The sequence below is a fragment of the Colius striatus genome, chromosome 3 (assembly GCF_028858725.1).
Source record: "Colius striatus isolate bColStr4 chromosome 3, bColStr4.1.hap1, whole genome shotgun sequence".
NCBI lineage: Eukaryota > Metazoa > Chordata > Aves > Coliiformes > Coliidae > Colius > Colius striatus.
The window spans coordinates 24,707,092-24,727,643 of NC_084761.1; the positions used below are offsets into that span (position 1 = coordinate 24,707,092).

General features: G+C 37.9%; 1 long non-coding RNA gene across 1 annotated transcript in view; it reads left to right on the plus strand.

The window, feature by feature from the left end:
• LOC133625224 (uncharacterized) overlaps positions 1 to 19,613 on the plus strand; it is a 53,516-nt gene extending 33,903 nt beyond the window's left edge. Inside the window, exons 2-4 of the long non-coding RNA XR_009818521.1 lie at positions 17,190 to 17,306; positions 18,482 to 18,546; positions 19,065 to 19,613. This is a non-coding gene — a long non-coding RNA (uncharacterized LOC133625224). The remainder of the gene's footprint in view (positions 1 to 17,189; positions 17,307 to 18,481; positions 18,547 to 19,064) is intronic.
• The last annotated feature ends 939 nt before the right edge of the window (positions 19,614 to 20,552 follow it).

The window sequence follows — 20,552 nt, forward strand, 5'->3', positions numbered from 1 at the left end:
ACTTTAAAAAGGCTGTTAATTCCTTAGCCAGGGACAGTTGCCATCTCACCAGAGGCACATGTGTGTAGGATTAGCTCCTTTCCTAGGCTCTTGAAGCTGATCTGTAATATAAAAGAAAAAGTCTGAAACAAGCAGGATTTGTGCTGACCTTCCATATGAGGGGTAAGACTGGGCAGTGACTGTGTGGGTGGTAGAGTGGAAATTTCCATGAAGTATGGGTGGGAGCTTCTCTAATAATTTTTATTTATACTGGTTCCAGTTGCAGAAGGTTGGCTTGCTGGCAAGGTCAATGTCTGATGCATGACTGACTCCTGCTTGTTTATTTATGTAACATTGTTTTGGGTACCTAAAAATAACAGCCCTTCTTAATACAAAGTGACTTCAAGTAGAACTGATATGAAGCAGGCTGGGATGGAAGTCTGCAAGATTCCATCACTGTCAAGTGTTGCTGCCATGTTCATTCACTTGGCAGCCATATCTGGATTAGAAAGTATGGAGTCAATATTTAAGGCAATATCAGAGACAGCCATGTAGCACGTGCTTATCAGGACATGTACACACCTCAGCCAAAGGATGATTCATCTAGGAAGCAGTGAAAATAGGTTTGCAGCACTGACAAACAGATGAAAAGAAGTCATGGTTTCATGAGGGTACACTGCTGATTTGAAACCCAACATTCTTTAGCTATTATGAAATTTTACTAGTGGAGCACTGCTTTGAAAGATGCAATCGACAGATGTGCGATGCACGCTCAGTTTCACCCACTTCACAGTAAAGTTACAGATGAAGTATTTACATTTTTTATTATAATGATGAAGATGAAAAAAAAAAATCTTTAAAGGATAAATATTCGACATGATCTAGATGAACCTGTTTCTGCAGTGGAGTTGGACTAGATGATCTCTAAAGGTCCCTTCCAACCCCTACCGTTCTGTGATTCTATGATTCTATGAAATATCCTTATATAAGAGTTTTCTTTAAAAAAAATAGTGGTTGTTTTCCTTCATCTGATCCAGGCTTTTATCTCTTAAAGTGTACATATGGGCATGGTCAAACTTACTCTGACTAATCTTGAACCTGTTTGACCATTAAAAGTGTGAAATTGTGACTGCACGTTATATTAACACTTTGCATAGGAGCCTTGTGCATATGTACAACAAAAATCAGATGCATACATTAGGTGAAAATGGAACCAGTTGAAAAAGACTAGAAAGAAATGAGGGGGAAAAAAACCAAAATAATATTCTGTGTGTATGCAGTGAAATGCATAATATAAATTTAGTCATCTAGACCATCTTCTAGTACACTATTTGTAAATACATCACAAAATGCTAAAAAGATCTATTTCAAAAAACAACTGAATTATTCTGTTAGTGGATATACTGCAGCGAAGGCTTTTAAATAGCAACAAAATGATAGTGAACTTGAGCTAGGCTGGAAAACATACAAGTCTATCAAAAGTATGCAAAGACTTTCCATTTCTGTGTTAATAGAAGTGCAAACTTTCTATGTAGACTGAGAAAAAGTTAACCGAATTTAAGTGTTTCTTGAATAGGTTCTGTTTCTGTACTCCTTTCACCCGTCTACTTAAACATACATGGACTTCATGCAGAAGTGATATCTGTAGGACAAAATATTTAAAATATCAGATGACCTCTTTTCAGATTCTGGCATACCTTCATAGTTTTTAATTTTTAAAATCCTGTCTATCTGATGTTTATTTTGCAATTATTAAACCCAGTGCCTGTGAGAAAGGCTCCTACGTACTCTTACAAGCCCACATTTCCCATGATTTTGGCAACATGGCTTTTGAATGGATTTTGCTGGTTCTGGTACTGTATGTGTTTTAAACTAGTATTCAGAAATCTACTGAAGTAAACTACTCTTTCATTTCTGCTCCTAAAAATCTTCTGAAGATTAGTCTTAAGGATGGCTCAGGCTCCATTTTCATTATAGCATTGCTGAGTACATGCTTTGAGTGTTCTCCCACAACAAAGTTGCACTCATGTTTTCCAAGCCGCCATGGAGCAAGGCTTTTGGAAGCACTCAAAACCACAATTGCTTCATAAGACATCAGATGTTCTGTAAAATTACTAAGAAAGGAAAAAAAGATAAAATCAATTAATGTCTGCAGATGGGAAAAAATAGAACTACAAAAATCAATACTTTGAGCCTAATGTTTTCCTGTGCATAAACAAAAGTTGGGAAACATGAAAACAAATGTCTTATTTATTTTTTAATTTCTGAAGGTAAGGTGATATCTTGGGTTTTGATTTTTTTTTTTTTCATAAGGCTGTTAAGTAGCTATCTAATTAATGATAAGTTGATCCCTATTGCTCACAGGGAGTAGAGATGCCTTGAAAATCAGTCCTGAAATTTGCTTCAAATTGAGCAAACCAAAATTAAGTCCTGTTTTGAAAAATGGATGTCATTTTAGGCTGACTTGTGAAGTTTAAAGCCACTACAGCACTGAAAACCATGAAGATATCCATACTTGCCCCAAATATTTCAGTAGGGATGCAGACATAGCTGTGCCCCTAGCAGAAAGATGGAAATTCTTAAGAAGCATACACTGCCCCTTTACTTGTATTTATTGAGAGGGAAATATCCAACAGCTATCAGGCATAGACTAGGATGACTCTTGATTATCTCACTTAGGATATGACTCTAAGCCTTAGACAAGTACAAGGTAGCTTTCTGGAGACTGTACTACAACTGAAGAATATAATAATTTTAGCATAGCTTCCACGTTTTGATGCAAAGTCCCAGTGTTTTTAAGCTCTACAAATAAAGAATTTTAAGGAGAGGGGAGAACACACAGAGAAAAGGCTTTTAGGCAGAAGACAAAGATATGAATAAAAATGTCTTCAATTTTTTCCTTCTTTCTGAAATCTAGCACGAAGCAAGGGCAGTGACTGTCATAATAAAGGCAAATGATAAATGAAAGAAGGGACACTTCAACATAATCTGGATAACATGAAAATTTTAAATGGACAATTTAACATGAGGGTCTGCATGGAATTAATTTTCATTAAACAATCAAAGCTTGGGATAATGCAAATGAAATCCATTTTTAGCTGCAGGAAATTTTGAGAATTCCAGAAGAGTAAAAAAATGAGAATAATAATATCATGATGGTAATTCACAGTAATTATAGAAAAGCATAATTGCACAACACAAGCACTAATCAAAGCTCGGAAGAGTACTTTGGCAATCATTAGGATTTCAGAGCTATTAGCATTTACCTTTGTCATTGGGCATCACACAACAAGCATTATTAATTTCATGTCAATCTAGAGCATAATTTCCCTGATCAAATATCAGTTCAAAATAACTAACCACAACGATTAGCTTATCTGACATTGATTTTTGTGAAGTATTTTATAAAGACAGCTTTACTGGTGATTGCTTTGCAAGTAGCAATGTTGACGTTATTTCTCAAGGTTTGTGGACGATCCTGTATGTGTTGAAGTTTCCCCAGTTTATTTGCATCTGCTGTCCTAAAAAAGCTTCGGGGCATTGTCCATGCTTTCCCTCTTGATATCTTATAGGTGTAACTTTCTGAGGTACATACATCTGTGCGTGTGTTAATAAAGTATTATTCAATTATGCACATACTTTGTGGTGTTTGGGTACATATGTAACTCATCATTTGTGCTAACTGTAATTTGTAATCTGATATAATGGCCTGTCCTAAATTATTCTCTATATAGAAATTGTATCATTTGCCTTTTTCCTTCTCTACTGACCAACTATGCTTTTGTTGAAACTTGCTCTGACAGTCTAGCCATCAAAAAAGAACATTTTACAGTTCATACCAGGGAGGGATGGAGGTGAAAGGAACGTTTGAGTGAATCAAAGTTGTATTCAAAGAAAAAGAATACAGAGCTATGACACTCCCAGTGCTTTTGTGGAGAACGGATGATCAACCATTGGGAAAGAGACTGTTTTTCAAAAAACTTGAAGAGAGAACTAAAAGCACAAGTAAACAGTTGAAACTAAGAACACGTAGTTTGTGGTCTGGAGAAAGGATATCCTGTAGTGAATAAAATAATGAGCAAGATTTATTTTTTTCCCAAGCAAAGAGTTGAAATAATGAAATTATATAAAGCACTAACAACTAAAATGCATTATGTAGTGTTATATATAAATATTTGGGATATACATAATGTTCTCTAACATTCAGTAGAAGAAAAGCTGTATTTTTTACAATAAAAGAACCAATAAAAAACAGGTCCCTAAACATGAAAAGTCTTTCTCTGGGCCTTCTTCAGTCTTTTAGTAACCCTCTTTATGCATTATTTTTTAAAAAAATAAATCTGTTCTCTTACTGACATTTACAAACTTTAAAAAATTCTATACCATATGTGTAGCTTTTAAAGGGAAGGTTGTCTATAAGACAAGACATTGCCTCATAAGTAAAAAAAATATTTCATTTTGTTACTTAGTAAAGCAAGATCTGACTTATCAACATGCAGGTGGGGTCATTTCCCAGAGTTGGAAATAGTAAGTAATTAATATATTTTCCTTTTCTCATCTGACTCACTGTCACAGTGCTTTCTCTGGCTTGTGGCAGGATTGTTTTTCTGTTAGCAACTTATTTTTTAACACACCATTCTGACACCTTGACAGTTCATGTGCTAAATCAAACTTTACAATTACTGGCAGGCAGTTATTAGATGTATTGCACTTAATTAACTTTGCACCTAATTACAAGCAGTGCTGGCCGATTACAAAGGGCATAAATATATTAGTGCCCTAGCTGTCACATCATGAAAATGGCTATTTGAACAAGTCAAGCAAAAGCAATTACCACATTGTGTGCATGGTGAAGTGTAGCAGAGTGCAAAAAGAGGAATGAGCTGTTTTACTGTTTGTAGGAATTTAATTTTGCACTTTGCATTTCAAATGACCCAGATTAGCAAAGAGTATGGTAGAAGAGTTCCTTTCATCTGTATAAACACTTTTGGAGTGCTTCACATGTGTGAAGGGAAAACAAAAGTTGCGTGATAAGAGCTGACTTGGTTTTTGTTAGATACCCACCCTATGTATCTGTAGATGATAAAATTTGAGGATTCCAACATTAACGAAGGAAAGCAGCCTGACATGAGACATATTCTACAGATTGAAGCTAAACTTGTGGTTCAAAATCACACTGTGCAACTGTTACTTATACAGTAGTTGGCAAAATGAGAAGGAAAGCAGAATTTGGTCTCATCTGTAGAGGAAAATGTTGTAAAGGACAAATGTTAGCACTCATCTGGCATTCTGTGGAAATCTGTCTTGCATTAGCACAGAAAGAAACATCTCTGCTGGAAAAGTAAGCAAGACATTCAGAGCAATTAAAAAAAATTCTTAAGTGGCTCTGTAAACAGTCTGTATAAGAGAGAGAATTCTTTCTGTATCTCTCCTAACCACCACACACTCTCTTTTCTGTAGCAAAAGATAGCATGTTACAGGTGGCTTAAATTACGTTTTGTTGCACATATAGTCATAGAGGGGTGTTTGCTTCATATTACAAGAATCCTGGCTAAGGAGAAAAACTGAGAACTGTTAAATATCTTTTTTTTTCCCCTTTCATTTCTTAAAGATTTTCTTTCTCTGCTTAGCAGCAGAATAGCCTCTGAATTTGCAATGATTTATCAAAATCTAAACAAAATGTTTGTTTTCCTTTTCAACAAAACTTAGTCCCACACTTAATTATTCAGCAATGCATAGACAAACTAACTGAAGCCCAACCATAGGAATTTCATGGTCAACAAACTGTAGTATTTGCTTTGTACAAGATATTTAATGCTTTGTACAAAACAATACCAAGGTCACATGAACCAGTTTCATATACTTTTGCCAAAAAAGGTCACTAGAACTTGACTTTGCTTGAGGCAAATGGAAAGAAACAGAGGGAGTCACAATGTGGTGCTAAATTAGTGTCTGTAGAGCTTGTGTGCTGTTGTTATTTACAAGCTCTGAATGAAGAGAATTGTGAGGATGTATGTAAATCTTTCCCAGCCCAGAACAGACATTCATTATTCTTCACTTCTAAATAGAATGCCTGTGTTGTTTCTGATAACTCATGAAAAAAGTAGGTGGCCTTTAATAAAAGTTTTGGATGCCTTTGCAACTGGGCTTGCATGAAAAAGTCAGTTCACTCCTTTGTGTGAAAGGCATAAAGTAGAAAGCGGGGAGATAATGTGTTTTTCAAATACAACATTACCTCACTGCTGAAAACATGGCTCAATGTATTAAGACCTTGGGTGGCCAGTAATTTTTACCCTGTATAAAATTAGAGACATTGCTGTAGAAAAATAAACCTATGTGTGAGTCTCCTGATGGAACGATCTGGGAGAGACAACAACTGTGATTCAAATAGCCTGTGTGAGAGCACTTTGGCTCTTTAGCCACTTCTTAAGAGACAGATCAGGAGCTTAGCCCAAGAGAGATGTTAAATCACTCAAGGATTCACGTAAAGCTCTATGATTTCAGTTTTTCAGCACAAAATAGAAGCTACTGAGCTTTTCACTGATGAGAAACTGCAGCATGCAAGGAATTAATGTGGATTGATGTGGACTTGATTCTTCCAACACACAAAGTGAGTTATGATTAACACAGAGTATCTTAAAATGTTACTTTCTTAATTGAATGGACTGAAACCCAGAAATAATCTGTGAATAATGTTTGAAAACTAAAAATAAAAGTAAATGAAAGTAAATTTAAGGAAAACCGGATAAAAAAACAATGAGAACTTATTATAGCAGAATATTTATGTGTCTTATGTGCTTGACTCTTTTTCTGGTTTGAGTGGTCATAAAATCAGAGAACTCTTTAGATTGGAAAAAACTCTTAAGGCCATCAAGTTAAACAGTAACCTGACACTGCCATGTCCACCACTAGACCATGTCCCTAAGCTCCTCATCTACATGTCTTTTAAACACCTCCAGAGAAGGTGACTTATCCTTGCTACATGGCTGCTGCATTGATCAAATTGCTATTAGTTAAAATATTTGACCTAGTCAGTTCTTGTACATTTATATTCTTTCTGTTGTATCATAAACCCGTGGTGGGGGAAATGGGAATATGTACAAAAATACACATCATCACTTGTCAATTTTGAGACAGGATATCAGAACTTTCTTGTGCAGCAGCCTCGTCTGCAGAGGGACTAGTGGGATTTCTGTCCATGCAAAGCCCAGAGACTGCTAGCAGGCTTGTGTTAGAATGGAGGCCGAGTGGCTGCTTGCTCTTGAACAGGCTGAATCTGACTTCTCCACAGGAGTTTCTGGGACTTAGCAAGAAGAACTTCAAGCTCTTAAGTTCTGCCTTGGAGAGGCAGCACTTGTTCTGGTATCCAGAGCTTACACAAGACAAGGACTTCCAGTCCTGACGAGATAGTCTCCTCAGTTGAAGCATGGCTGTCATGTAAAGCACTGATCATATGGCAAGAACAGTCGCTCTATTTTATTCCTTGCCAGCCCTACTTGAGAATAGTGGAGAAGAGGCTGGGAAGTCAGCTATACCAGCTGTTTTACCCACTTGCATAATATTTCACTAGCTCACTGTGGAGTCCTCAGCTTTTCCAAATGTATGATATTTGTACTAATGGAACACTGACAGAAGACTGAGCTGTTTATTTTGTTCCTTTTATTCTGTAGATGAGACATTTCCCAGTCATGACTTCTGAAGGCTAAAGCCTTAGACACAGAGCCTTCTAAGATTCAAGCATGTCATCTTAGTTGTATTTTACCCTTTTTTAGAAATATCTAAAGAAAACCTGGAAACTCCAGTTATATTTGAAGAATCAAAAGGCATGTAAAAGCCCTCTGCTAGGTTTGACATCCAAGTCTGCTTTGTTCATGGAGCTGCATACTTTACAGTTTGACTTTTACACTCTGTTGTAACAACTCTTTCCATCTGAGTGCATTGTACTGTAGGAAGCTAATTGACTTTGACTTCTCTGCTTCTGTTCTCAGTGGGATAATGCCAGTTGTAATTCTTTTATTGATTGTTTAGAGCAATTAGTGGAAAACAAATTTCTCCAAAGAACAGATAATTTGGTTTTGTTGCTCTCTACAATTAAAGCTAAACAATTTGTTATCTGAAAAAAAAATTAATAGGAAACACATTCCATCTGTTTATTAGTTGAAGAGAGACAGGTTACCTCATCATTAATGTCATCGGTAATTAGCGCTCTTGTATTGCCACCATCTGCACCAGTGGCTGGCAATCTGTCAGCAGCTTCAAATGCCAGGGCTGATTGTGTTTATCTGTGCCAAACAATGGGCAGACCGTTTGTGATCCTGAAATTTGTAAATGGTAGTTGGCTAATGTAATTTAACTAGGCAGTTTTGTTGTACGTGTGATTGCCACCCTGGGAAGGACATGAAACTTTAAACCTCCAGGGCAATTCCCAGTCATTGGGTCACCAGCACCAGGCTCACAATGCCACTCTCAATTAATCAGATTTCTGATGGTCACAACTGGATTTTGTTTCCATTCGGGACAAGGTCTGGAAAGGTGCTGCGGTCAAAGCAGCAGGACCTGTGCTCACATTCCATCAGCATCACTTCCCTCCATGATAACTGGCAGATAAACCCTGACATGTCTCACAGAGGCCTTATTAATTGGATATGCTTCTTAGTTGTTATATAGTGGCTAACTTCTTGTTCTATTCTGGATTGAAATGAGTGGATTTTATTTCACACCAGGTGAAGTTTAGAATCATAGAATTCTTCAAATTAAAAAAAAAAAAAGTTGTTCTGTAATATTTAGGCACTAATCTTAGTGTTTTACTGACTTTTTGTTCTGTTGTTCTTGATCTAAAAAATACATCAGATTGGAGTTTGATTTTGTTGTTTTATTTTAAGGAGAAAAACATGAGAGTCAGAGACTCTTGAGATAGCACACAGAGGGATCTGAAAGCTAATACAAGAATACATTTGTAGTTTTGGAGAGCTGTCTGACATCCTTAAATTTGTGCCATAATTACTATAAAGTAAATGATTATACATGTAGGTGTTTAGTGAATTACTTCTTTAGTAATTTCTTCATTGGTACTCTCCTGTTCTATGCAGTCAATCATGTGAATAATATACACAGGTGGAATTTCAGTGCTTTCTTTGGCACATAGTTTTGAGACCTTCATTAAGATATATTACTCCAGATGTCATGTCCTGGAACATCATGATTAGTGAGTATCTATTAAGCATGCTTATTGCTAATATCTAGACATGTTCCTTTCCTGGGCTACTGAAGCAGAAAGCTATTAAAAATGTGAAGTCCCACTGGCATTGTAGAAAAATCCATTGCATAGTTGCATGGTAGCACACAGTTTCCGAGGGACTGCTAGATGTCTGTGTTTGATGCATGAAGCCTAACTACGTTCAGGGAGTAATCTCTTTTTCTGATGTAAGAACATGGAGCTGTCATTGAAAACTCAAAGCTGAGGGGAATCATGAATTTCAGAGTTGTTACAATGCATTTCTAAAGATGTAATGTTAGCAAGAGATACAGTTGGATTAGTTGTTCTCTTAAAAATGGATAGGAATAGATCATTAGAGGCATAGCAAAATAGTGAAGAGTATGAAGCGTACTAAGAGAGCTGTGATGTCTCAATATGTTAAGTAGTTATAGAATATAATTTAAAAAATACATATCTTAATTGTCCTGAGGTTACAGCAGCTCAGTACAGAAAACAAAGTCATTTTAGTTTGGGAATTAAAAGACAAGAATGAGGTTTTAATAGCAGTGTAGGGATGTTGTAGAATTTAATTGTAACCCCTCCACCACTTTTCTAGGTGTAAAGTAGAAAAACATTACAGATACTAAAATTAAATATGATGCCAATACTGTAAATCCAGTGTAAGGGTTTATTGTATCACTGAGCCCTTAAAAGTATTTACATTCCTTGGCTTCATTTAGAAGCATTAACGAATTCCAGGTGAGTCCCCTCAGACAACAAACCTCACTATTGGTAGATATCCATCACACAGAGCATGAAGTAATAATTCTCCAGGGACATATGTTATGTAGATGTAAGAGTATTTTGTTAAAGCGTGGTGCCTACCATTCCTTTATTTCTCATTAGTTTATATGGTACTCTATTATATAAAAAATCATTTCACTCAACTTCTACATTCAGTTAATGTACATACATCATTTAATGAACATAATATGCTTTAGAATATTTAAATTACACCTTCTCTGCCCCTCAGGTAGATTATTAGACATGGTGTTATAAATATGTATGTAATGCTGCAAAGCTAACAAACTCCATTTATCCAAGAGGAGTGAACACAGCTCCCAAAGGGAGAGCTGGAACCTTCTGCTGGAGACGCACAGAAATCAATGGAAAGACTTACATTAACTTCATTAATTACTAAAACAAGGGTGAGGATGGAAGACACAGATCTCTGGAGAATAACTTAGGGCAGCAGGTTATTTTTTTCCATTAGCCCTGGAAGTTTTTCTTGGGGATGAGCTCAGTCACACATTGCCCAAATAACAATTCTAAGATATTACTTAGTGGCTCTTTGCATATGAGTATGACTTAACTGTTTTCAGGTATAAAATACCTTCATTGGTTTTATTTGAGCTAAAGAGGAAAACTTAGTGTTGTCATTATCATCACAAGTGATCTGAAGTGCAGGTGGCTAATCTCAAATGGTCACAAGTATCCTGCCTATGAGGGCCGTGTCAGAATTGTGCTACCTGACAGAGGTGAAGAGGATGAGAAATGAGCAGTCCTATTAGACCTTACTTTCTGCTGTCCTTTTTATGTTACTTACACTATAATGCCCTTGTTATAGAAAGACCAGGGGAAAAAAAAGGAATTTAAATTAAAGGAGGCAAGATTTTTAAAAAAACAAAACAAACAGAAGGAATCAAGACTGAAAATACGGAACTCAGCTTTAATTCAAGAAATTATGTGATTTATGTTTGCAGACTGGAATTCATTACACTTAAGTCAACTACTTTTCGTTGCTTAGGTCTTCTGTTAACTGGTCACATGGCAACTGTGAAAAGGCCAATGTTTTGGTTTAATCAAAATGTACTCACAAGATAAAACTAAATTCATGTTCTTTTTAATTCGTGTGAAGAAGAATATCATTCCTCTAATATTGAATTCTCTTCTGTTCACTTAGGACAAATTTTCATATATTATTTTTCAAAATGTCTTACTTAGAAGAAACTAATAACTCCTGACATCATTTTTTCATTTAGGAAAATATGATGTAATCATACATGATTGTTATAATTTTTTTCTTGTTTGTAAATAATATACATACAGATAATGCATAATGAATAGTTGCAGGCAAAGATCAATTAAGAGAAGTAATTTTAAAGGTAGCTTCAGGGTTTGGGTTTTTTTTTGGCTGATGATATAACCAAAGCTTAAAGCATTCAGAACTGTCTAAAATCACACTCAAAATTTCTATTGAATTTTAAAAAGACTTTGGCCTAACTGTAGGAACAGAAATGTTTTAGCACAGTATACAAAACCCTGCAGTTGGCAGTCTTAAGTAGATACCATAGCAAAGTAAAATTTAGTAACAAATATACTACTGCTTCTGACAATGAGCTATTCTGACAATAACTTCACTGAATGCTTCTAGTGACTCCTCCATTCCAGGCAGATAAAATTTAGGATCTAATTGTTGATATTAACACAGGCTGAAGACAGACTGAGTGACTTCTTGCATGAATAAATGATCAGCAAAAAAGGAATTTGTGCTCCTTAAAAAATAATTATCTTCATGATAATCTAGTAGAGATTGTTGCAAGAAGGATATTTGTGCTTATGCGCTAATCCTAGGCCACGATACAATCATAGATTCATAGAATCATACAATAGAATGGTAGGGACTGGAAGTGACCTTTAGAGATCATCTAGTCCAACCCCTCTGCCAAATCATAGAATCATAGAATGGTAGGGGTTGGAAGGGACATTTAGAGATCATCTAGTCCAACCCCCCTGCAGAAGCAGGTTCACCTAGATCAGGTCGCACAGGAATTCCCTCACCCTCACAGTAAAATAGTTTTTGTTCTGTTTAAGTGGAACTTTTTGTATTCCAGCTTCATCCCATTACCCCTTGTCTTATCACTAGATACAATAGAAAAAAAGGATGCCACAACCTCCTGACACCAACCATTTAGGTATTTGTAAATATGAATAAGATCTCCCCTCAGTTTCCTCTTCTCCAGACTAAACAGCCCCAGTTTCTGCAGCCTTTCCTCATAAGGAAGATGCTCCAGTCCCCTGATCATCTTAGTGGCCCTGTGTCCAGAAGTTTTCTGTGTCTCTTGAACTGGTGAGCCCAGAACTGCACACAGTACTCCAGATGAGGCCTCACCAGGGCAGAGTAGAGAGGGAGCAGAACTTCCCTCGACCTGCTGGCCACACTCTTCTTGATGCATCCCAGGATGCCATTGGCCTTCTTGGCCATGAGGGCACATTGCTGGCTTATATTTAGTTTATTGTCAACCAGGACTCCTAGATCTGTCTCTGCAGAGCTGCTCTCCAGCAGGTCAATCCCCAGCCTGTACTGGTGCATGGGGTTGTTCCTTCCCAGATGCAAGACTCGGCACTTGTCCTTGTTGAACCTCATGAGGTTCCTCTCTGCCCAACTCTCAAGCCAGTTGAGATCCCGCTGAATGTCAGCACAGCCTTCTGGGGAATCAGCCAGTCCTCCCAGTTTGGTGTCATCAGTGAACTTGCTGAGGGTAGTCTCTGTCCCCTCATCCAGGTGGTTGATGAAGATGCTGAACAAGACTGGCCCCAGAACCGATCCCTGTGGAACTCCACTGGCCACAGACCTCCAACTCGATGTTGTGCCATTGATCACCACCCTCTGGGTTTTGTCATTCAGCCAACTCTCAATCCACCTCACCATCTACTCGTCCAAGCCACACTGCCTGAGCTTTCTGGTGAGGATGTTGTGGGAGACAGTGTCAAAAGCCTTGCTATCAAGGTAGATGACATCTGCTGCTCTCCCCTCATCTAGCCAGCTGGTTATGCACTCATAGAAGGCCATCAGGTTGGTGAAACAGGATTTCCCCTTGGTGAATCCATGTTGACTCACCCTGATAACCATCTTTTCCTTCAGATGTTTAGTGACTACATTCAGAATGAGTTATTCCATCACCTTTACAGGGATAGAGGTGTGGATGACCAGCCTGGACTTTCCCGGGTCATCCTTCTTACCCCTTTTGAAGACTGGAGTGACACTGGCCTTTCTCCAGTCCTCAGGTACCTCACTTGCAACTCAATTTCACTTCCATTGTACAGTAGGCATGTGTAAATGTGAGTGTGTACTCATAACTTTCCTGATTATCAGTCAGAATTTGCCAATGATAGAATAAAATTTCCTGACCTTTCTCATTCTTTTTATAGCGGGATAACCTCATACAGCTTTTGGAATGCATAGCACTTCTGAATTTTCAGATGATTTATTTTGAATTTCAACCCCCTCCTTTGCTCTATGAATGTTGTATAGCCAAGGCCAAGAGAAATGTAAAGCTGGAATTTTGTGGAAGTATTGCAGTGACGTGAGCATAGTCCTCAAGAGTCCCATCCTTGGTAATTTATTATTTGAATTTTGCTTTAGAGAATGTGGATGGGCAATATCCTGTCTTTGTGAGTGTGAATTCACGAGCACATGCTCAGAATCATCACAGCACCAGATGTTAAGAGGAATATCTGTAGGCAGCAGGTTTACTTGCCAGGTTGCAAGGTATTAGAGCATTTCGGAATAATTTTAGTTGACTTTTCTCTGACTAATTCTGGATGTATTCCCACACCATTATAGACATGAGTCTAAGCATCCTGCATGATATATGAATGGAGAGCTCTTGACATAAAAAAATATGGACAATATTCATAACAGTGAACACCAACTCTACTTCTTAGCTTCTTTTTTTTTTCTCTCCCACTTTTTCCCCTGCTTTTCAGAGCTTTTCTTCATTTTATGCTGTTGTTGGACACATCTTCTTCAGATTTAATATATGAACAGCAAAGTCTTGAGATTCTTTTGAGTTGTGCTGGCACTGATATTTTCAATCTGTAAAGCTGTCCAGCACACATTTACATAACCTTCCTCTGGCAGTGCAGCAAGCAGTGCATCAGTGGTGGGTATGAGAACTGAGTTAATACAGGTCAGGTTTCATGATGCCTGCTGATATTTATGAGAGTGGAAAAAATAAAACAGATTTGCCCAGAATGTTGTAGCCTATTTCAAATGCAAGTAAAGGGATCATGAATCTGATTCCCTCATCTATCGTAACTGCCGGAGGTATAGTGTAGCTGAGACAATGCCAGCCCCATGCATCAGAGCTAAGCTGTGAGCTAAGAAAAAAAGAGATTTAGCAAGAATGGTCATTGATAGAAATCTACTTAAGTGTGTAGTAGTGTATTTGCCTACTAATGTGATCCTACTGCAAGCTTACTTTTCACCTCCTTTGGCCACAGAATGGGAAGGTTCACTCTCTTTCTCCTCTTCGTATTGTGAAGCATCTCATGTTGAAGAGGAAGCACAAGTTATACTCCACACCAAAGAAGAAAACATATAGAAAAAATACACTACAACTTCTTTCAACCTCTTTTTTTCTGCTAGGAAAGGTGGGCTGATAGGGATATTAGATACATCTCATTGATTATCTCACTACCAGTACTGACATATGAGCTAAGATAATTAGCAGGGATTTTTTTTACTTTTCTTTAAGTTTTTGGATTGTAAAAAGCCATTTGATTTTGGGTACAGATCACACTAAATGCAGCCACAGCTGAAATATGCTTCCTTAGTATGAGTCAGAGATGTGTCCTAGAGCCAGAATAAACTTGCCACAGGTCCTGATGGACCTGAATTGACAACTGCCAGACACTTACTTTATTGACATCTATGGGAGAATAGAGAACTGCTTCTTTCTTCTGCCAACTCTGTTACCTCCAGTAATTAAAACATAGAACATCACAATCACTCCTTGGTGATAAAAGGACACTTTATTTTGGCTCGTATATTTGAGAAGAAATATGTTTTGAATATCGGTTTGTGGTGTCCAGTTTCACAAGTGCAGGTCTTGGAAGATTTCAAAAAATTCTTTGCACAAATACTCATGCTTACTTTTGAATGTTAGACTTAAAACTCAATATGGATTATTTTCAATTACAAATATAAGCTTTGAGAATGTTTTTTTTTTCAGGGTTAATCTGATGCAGGAAAAGAGGAGAACTTTTCCAATCTAGATGTATAGCTTGCATGTGCAAACAGGGACGGAAATTGCCTACAGAGCCTTCATGGTTGAAGTGCATTGTGTGATTATTTTTATATTCAGCCATGAACACATTCTGTGGTAATATTCCACTTCTCTTGTTTTATAGTATCAAATGAAGACTGAGACATTAGAAGCAGAGTGTAAGAGAAATGTAAAAATGTCAGTAAAAGCAGCTGATGAAAACCTTATTAAAAAGCTATGCATGTCAGGCTGTGTTCCTTCTGCAATGTATATGTTTGTAATAACAGCTCTAAATTCTGTAGGGACCTATAAGTAATGAAGAAAATTGGTCAAAGAAAATAAAAATTATTGGAAACTTGAGTGCTGTTGAGTCCCATAATATGCAAACTCTACATCTGCATAAAATAAACCTGTACCCTGCTGATAGCTTTTATATTGTTCCCCTTATATACATCAATTTGTTTTCTGGGATGAGTTTACTTTAGTAAATGTTTTATGGTGAGAATAATGTCCCCACTTTCCAGAAGTACTCCACATTCAGTGTCAATTTAATATCACTAGCGACGTAAAATATAAAAATTAACAGGACAGACAAAATCTCCAAGGAGAAAGTTGCCCTCTTACCCAGAATGGAAGGCTTCTGGTGCTAGTATATCTTTCCCAGTTGAGGAACAGAATAATGAGAGAATGGTCAAGGCACTGCAGATATTCTGGGAAGGAAGCTACAGTGTGGAATCAAGTCAAAGGACACCAACATGAAGAGTCAAGTCTGACAAAAACCAAACAAGAAAGAAAACAAAACCAATGACAAACTGTAGTGAAAGGAAATTACTTCTTTGGCTAGAGAGATAGAAACTAAAGAGGAGGGAATAAGAGTCTGAAATTGGAAAAGAAACCAAAATATTGACTTGGAGCAAAAGTTGCACAAAAGGTGTTATGTACCAAAAATCATGTGTTTGAAACTCTTAGAGTAATGTGAGTAAAGAAAAAAAGCAAAAGCCTTGTGCTTAACAAGTTTTTGAGATGAGACAAGCATGTCGTACCAGGAAAGCCTTAGGCTCTCTCTTGGCTTCTTTCTTGGTTCTACCCTGTCAGAAAAAAGTTGTTGATCTGAGAGCTGCTTTGTGTAAACCTAATGATAGCAAGCTGTTGTAAGCTAGAGAAGTGAGGGAAGGGGCTTACAAAGATTGTGCTCAGTTGGAGGACATAGTGTTCATTCCTCTAGATGGGTTGCTTGGTGTGGTGTATGCAATGCCTGTCAGATGCCTGGTCTTGAACTGCAATCCTGGACTTAAGCTATGGACTTTTAGTAACTACCTTTTGAAAACAATGTTTCAGGATCTGCCTCCACTGAACTCCCTTTGCAATAAGACTTTATGGGACATACTCTGGGAGGAGATGATATGTGTACTCAGTAACTTTTTCTTTCCTGTCCTGTGGAGAAATCTTCAGACTGGCCAGAAGGCCCGGAATAAAGGAAAGTGCTAAGGTGCTGCTGGAGAAATGATTTTATAGTTGAGTACTGGAATTTCTTTTTGGTCCTGCCATCATCAAATCAGCTATTTGTTCATTCCTTAACCTACTCAAGGTACTTCTTTAATATTAGAGTTGAAAATTAATACATACATCCCTCTTGAAATATGAATGGATTTTACAGAAAATGGTACATTAGTAAATCAGAACAAGTTTTCAGTCAATATTAACTATTAACTTGAATTGTTTATGAAAGACAGGATCACTGTGAATTCCCTGGAAAAAACAGAACTGCTCGTATAAGAGATTTTCCTCAGGTTTGTTCAAGTTAAAAGCTACAATTTATTTGACTTGAAGATGAGGAGACGCAACATTTATACAGCTATGACCAAGTCCATGACACAAAGTGCAGATGTACTATTTATTTTCTGGTCTATATAAAGAGAAATAGCAAACTACTGAGCTGCCTTTTTTTTTTTTTTTTTCTTCAGATGTAACTGGCGTAATGTGTAGCTTGATAATGTCCTTGAAAGACACCTCCCAGAAAACACCAAAGCCCATTGAAGGAAGAAACACTCTTAAGTTGCTCCAACCAAAAGAATATTGATGTAAGTATGCTTTGTGCAGGCGCTATTGCTTGAGCACGAGTAATCTATCTGCACAATAGAGCTGATAGCAATGATACATCTTCCCCCTAAACTTGTCACTCCTTTAGACTGCAATACTTAAGTAGGCACAGTATGTCACATTTTATGGTTAGGAGAATGCCTAGGACACTAAGTCAATCTCTTTCAATTTGATGTCTTGCATCACTGAAATAAATACTGATTTAACAACTGCCACAGACTCCACACATCATCTAAAGATATGATGTACTTGAGATCATGCTAGGGTGGTACATCAAAATAATGGGGACTGGGTTGTTTTCAGTAGACTAGACACAGTAGAGTATGTGTCACATAACAGCGTGAAATTGTTTGTCCAGAAAGGACAAGAATAAATAAAAGCCAATAGGTTTATTCTATGTATGGTACCAGGGTACATGCCACAACAGTAAACTGTGAAAATTAAGCCTTTTTTCCTCTATTTATTATACTTGTCTCAGGCTAAATCAGCTGTAGCACCGAACTCACTTTTCAGTCTTGCACAAAAGTCCGTAATATATCACAGAATTAGGCTCACAGCTGGCTTGTCAGTGAGGCAAGAAGTTCAGCTTAAGAAAGTAGGACATAGAGGTTTATTTTCTATTCCCTTTACAACTCTATAGTATGCAGAAACATGCAAATGGTCAAGTTCAAATGTCTATTAACATTCTTTTTTGATACTGATATCATAAGGAAGTGCTGCCATAAAAGTTCATCGTAAAAGTGTACATCACATTCTCTTGGTAGCTGAGTTTTAATCTGTTAGCCACAAAGGCACTAGAATGGGAGACTAGAGAATAGTTTAAATGGATACCAGTCCAGGTACAGCCAACGCAAAAGTACACTTTAAAACAGTGATTTTCAAATTATTTTGGGACAAATAGAGACTGCCCAACCTGAACCATGTTGTTTACTGTACTGAGTGAACATATAGTTTAACGTTTTCAAGCAGACCAGTTAGGGGTGTTTGATCACGCCGATACATAAGTTAGTTGTCCCTGAAACACGATTTGGGTGTGAATACCTGAAAATACCTACTCCATTAGCCTGGTTTTTGTCTGTAGCCCATATCAAACTCTTCTTTTAAATTTGAGTTGATTTTTAACATTTCTTTTTAATCTATATTTCTCTTCACCCAGAATGGGAGAATGGCCATTATCTGCCTTGAAAAGAGAAAAAATACACTGCCAAATTCAACTGAAATGTAAGTGGGTGCAGTTTCACTGAAGTTAAGAGTCAAACCTGCTTTCCCATTTGTATAGCCAATGTAGCTCAGTTTAAGCTTAACACAAGAGCCTGCATAGCTAGATGGTTAGGCACATCCATGGTATGTCCTCTCAGGCCTGAAGTCCTATGACAACCTGTGTCTACTCAACGACTGTTTCATCCTCCCATCTACTAATAATATTCCTCCAAAGTATTGTTTTCTTCCCATTTTCAATCCCAAAACTCTGTTTCTTTTTTATTGTCCCGACGTTACAGTTCTCCTCTGCCACTTTACTCTTTCTTTTCTGCTCTTATCCTCTGTCATGATTTTGTGTGGAGCCATTTCTGGTAAAGGGGAAAGGGCTGTAAAGTTGCTCAAAACTCTCCCCAGCTCTGAGTCAGACCCACTTCTGGGGCTGAGCCATTTAGGTGCCTCCAGAATCACTTTTTAAGGAGAAGAAGCCAGAAGAGGAAAGTTCTTCCTGTTCTTTCTTGCTGTTCTTCATTTGTTTCCAGATGGTGGTGGTGCAAAGACTTGGAAGAGAGAGAAGCAACCATGTGGACCCTAAGGTCAGTGAAGGAAGAGAGGAGAAGGCGTGCTGGAGCAGAGACCCCCCTGCATCCTGTGGAGAGGCCTGGTAAAGATGAGATTTGTTTATACTGTGTAAAAGACTCTGTGACAGGACTATGCCCAGAGGAGGCTGTGTCCCATGTGAGGGACCTCGTATTTACAGAAGCCATAGCTGTTGGGAAGAACCCACGCCAGAGAAGTTCATTAAGGATTGTGTCCTGGGGGAGGAACCCCGTATTGGACCGGGGGAAGAATGCCAGGAGTCATCTTCATCTGAGAAGAGAGAAGCTGCAGAGCCCATCTGCGAGAGACTGACCACATCCCCCATTCCCTGCCCCCCTGAGCCGTTGAGGGGGGAGGAGGTAGAGGTATCAGGAGCAGTGAGCTGGGCCTGAGAAGAAAGGAGGGATGAGGGAGGGAGATCTTAGAGTGCTGGTAGAAAGGAGGGATGAGGGAGGGAGATCTTAAAGTGCTGGTTGTAATTTTCTCAGTCATCCTGTTCTGGTTTTGCTTTTGTTCTGTTCTGTTTCTTGTAGATAGTAGAATAAACTTTCCTACTTTCCTCTCTAAGTTGAGTACTGGAGTCTGTTTTGCCCAGAACTGTAACTAGCAGCGAGCCCTCCCTGCCCTTGTCTCAATCCACAACAACCTTGATTATCTTTTTCCTCCCATTTCGCTGGAGCCTCTGCCATCCTAACGCAGGTGAGGGTGAATGGGAGGCAGTGAGCAAGAGACTGTCCTGGTGCTTCATTGTTGGCTGGGCAAAACCATAACACCCTGTACTTCACTTCCAGCAGATGTTGCTTTGTTGAACCTTGTTTTTTTGCCTTAGGATCAGAGGAATAAGAGCCTTGGTTCAGTGATGTCATATCTGAGATCTGCTATGGTGAGCTGGGAAAATGAGTGATCTTAAGGTGAAATGTGTAGTGGCAAAAATGCAAGAACTTTAATGCTCTCTTCACCACGTCTCTATAATATCTACAACATGTGCTGCTTTGTCTTAAAACATTTTTTAATTTTAAATCTTCAGTTTTCAATTCCAGAAATCATAACAACTGGCAACAGATATCCAAAAGTGGATAAATGTGCTTTGACATATTTTTTCTGTTCTTCTAAAGTAAATGAAACAATTAGTCCAAATGAAGCACTTCATCACTGAAACCCAGAGGAATCTCTTGGCTGCTGACAAGTCATGAATAATAATACAAGAAGAGAGTGCAGAAAGGAAGGAGGGTTCATGAGAGTGGGTAATCTGTGGGTGACAAACAAAAGCCAATTTCAAGGACTCTTGAGTTGGGCTAACTTCTGCTGAAATGTTCAGTTTCTGTTTCAAAGCGTTCATTAAACCAAAAGCATTACAGTGGATCATTTGAGCTTTTGCAAAATGCTTCTTGTACTCATTTTATTTCTATCTTAAATAACTGATTATCTTC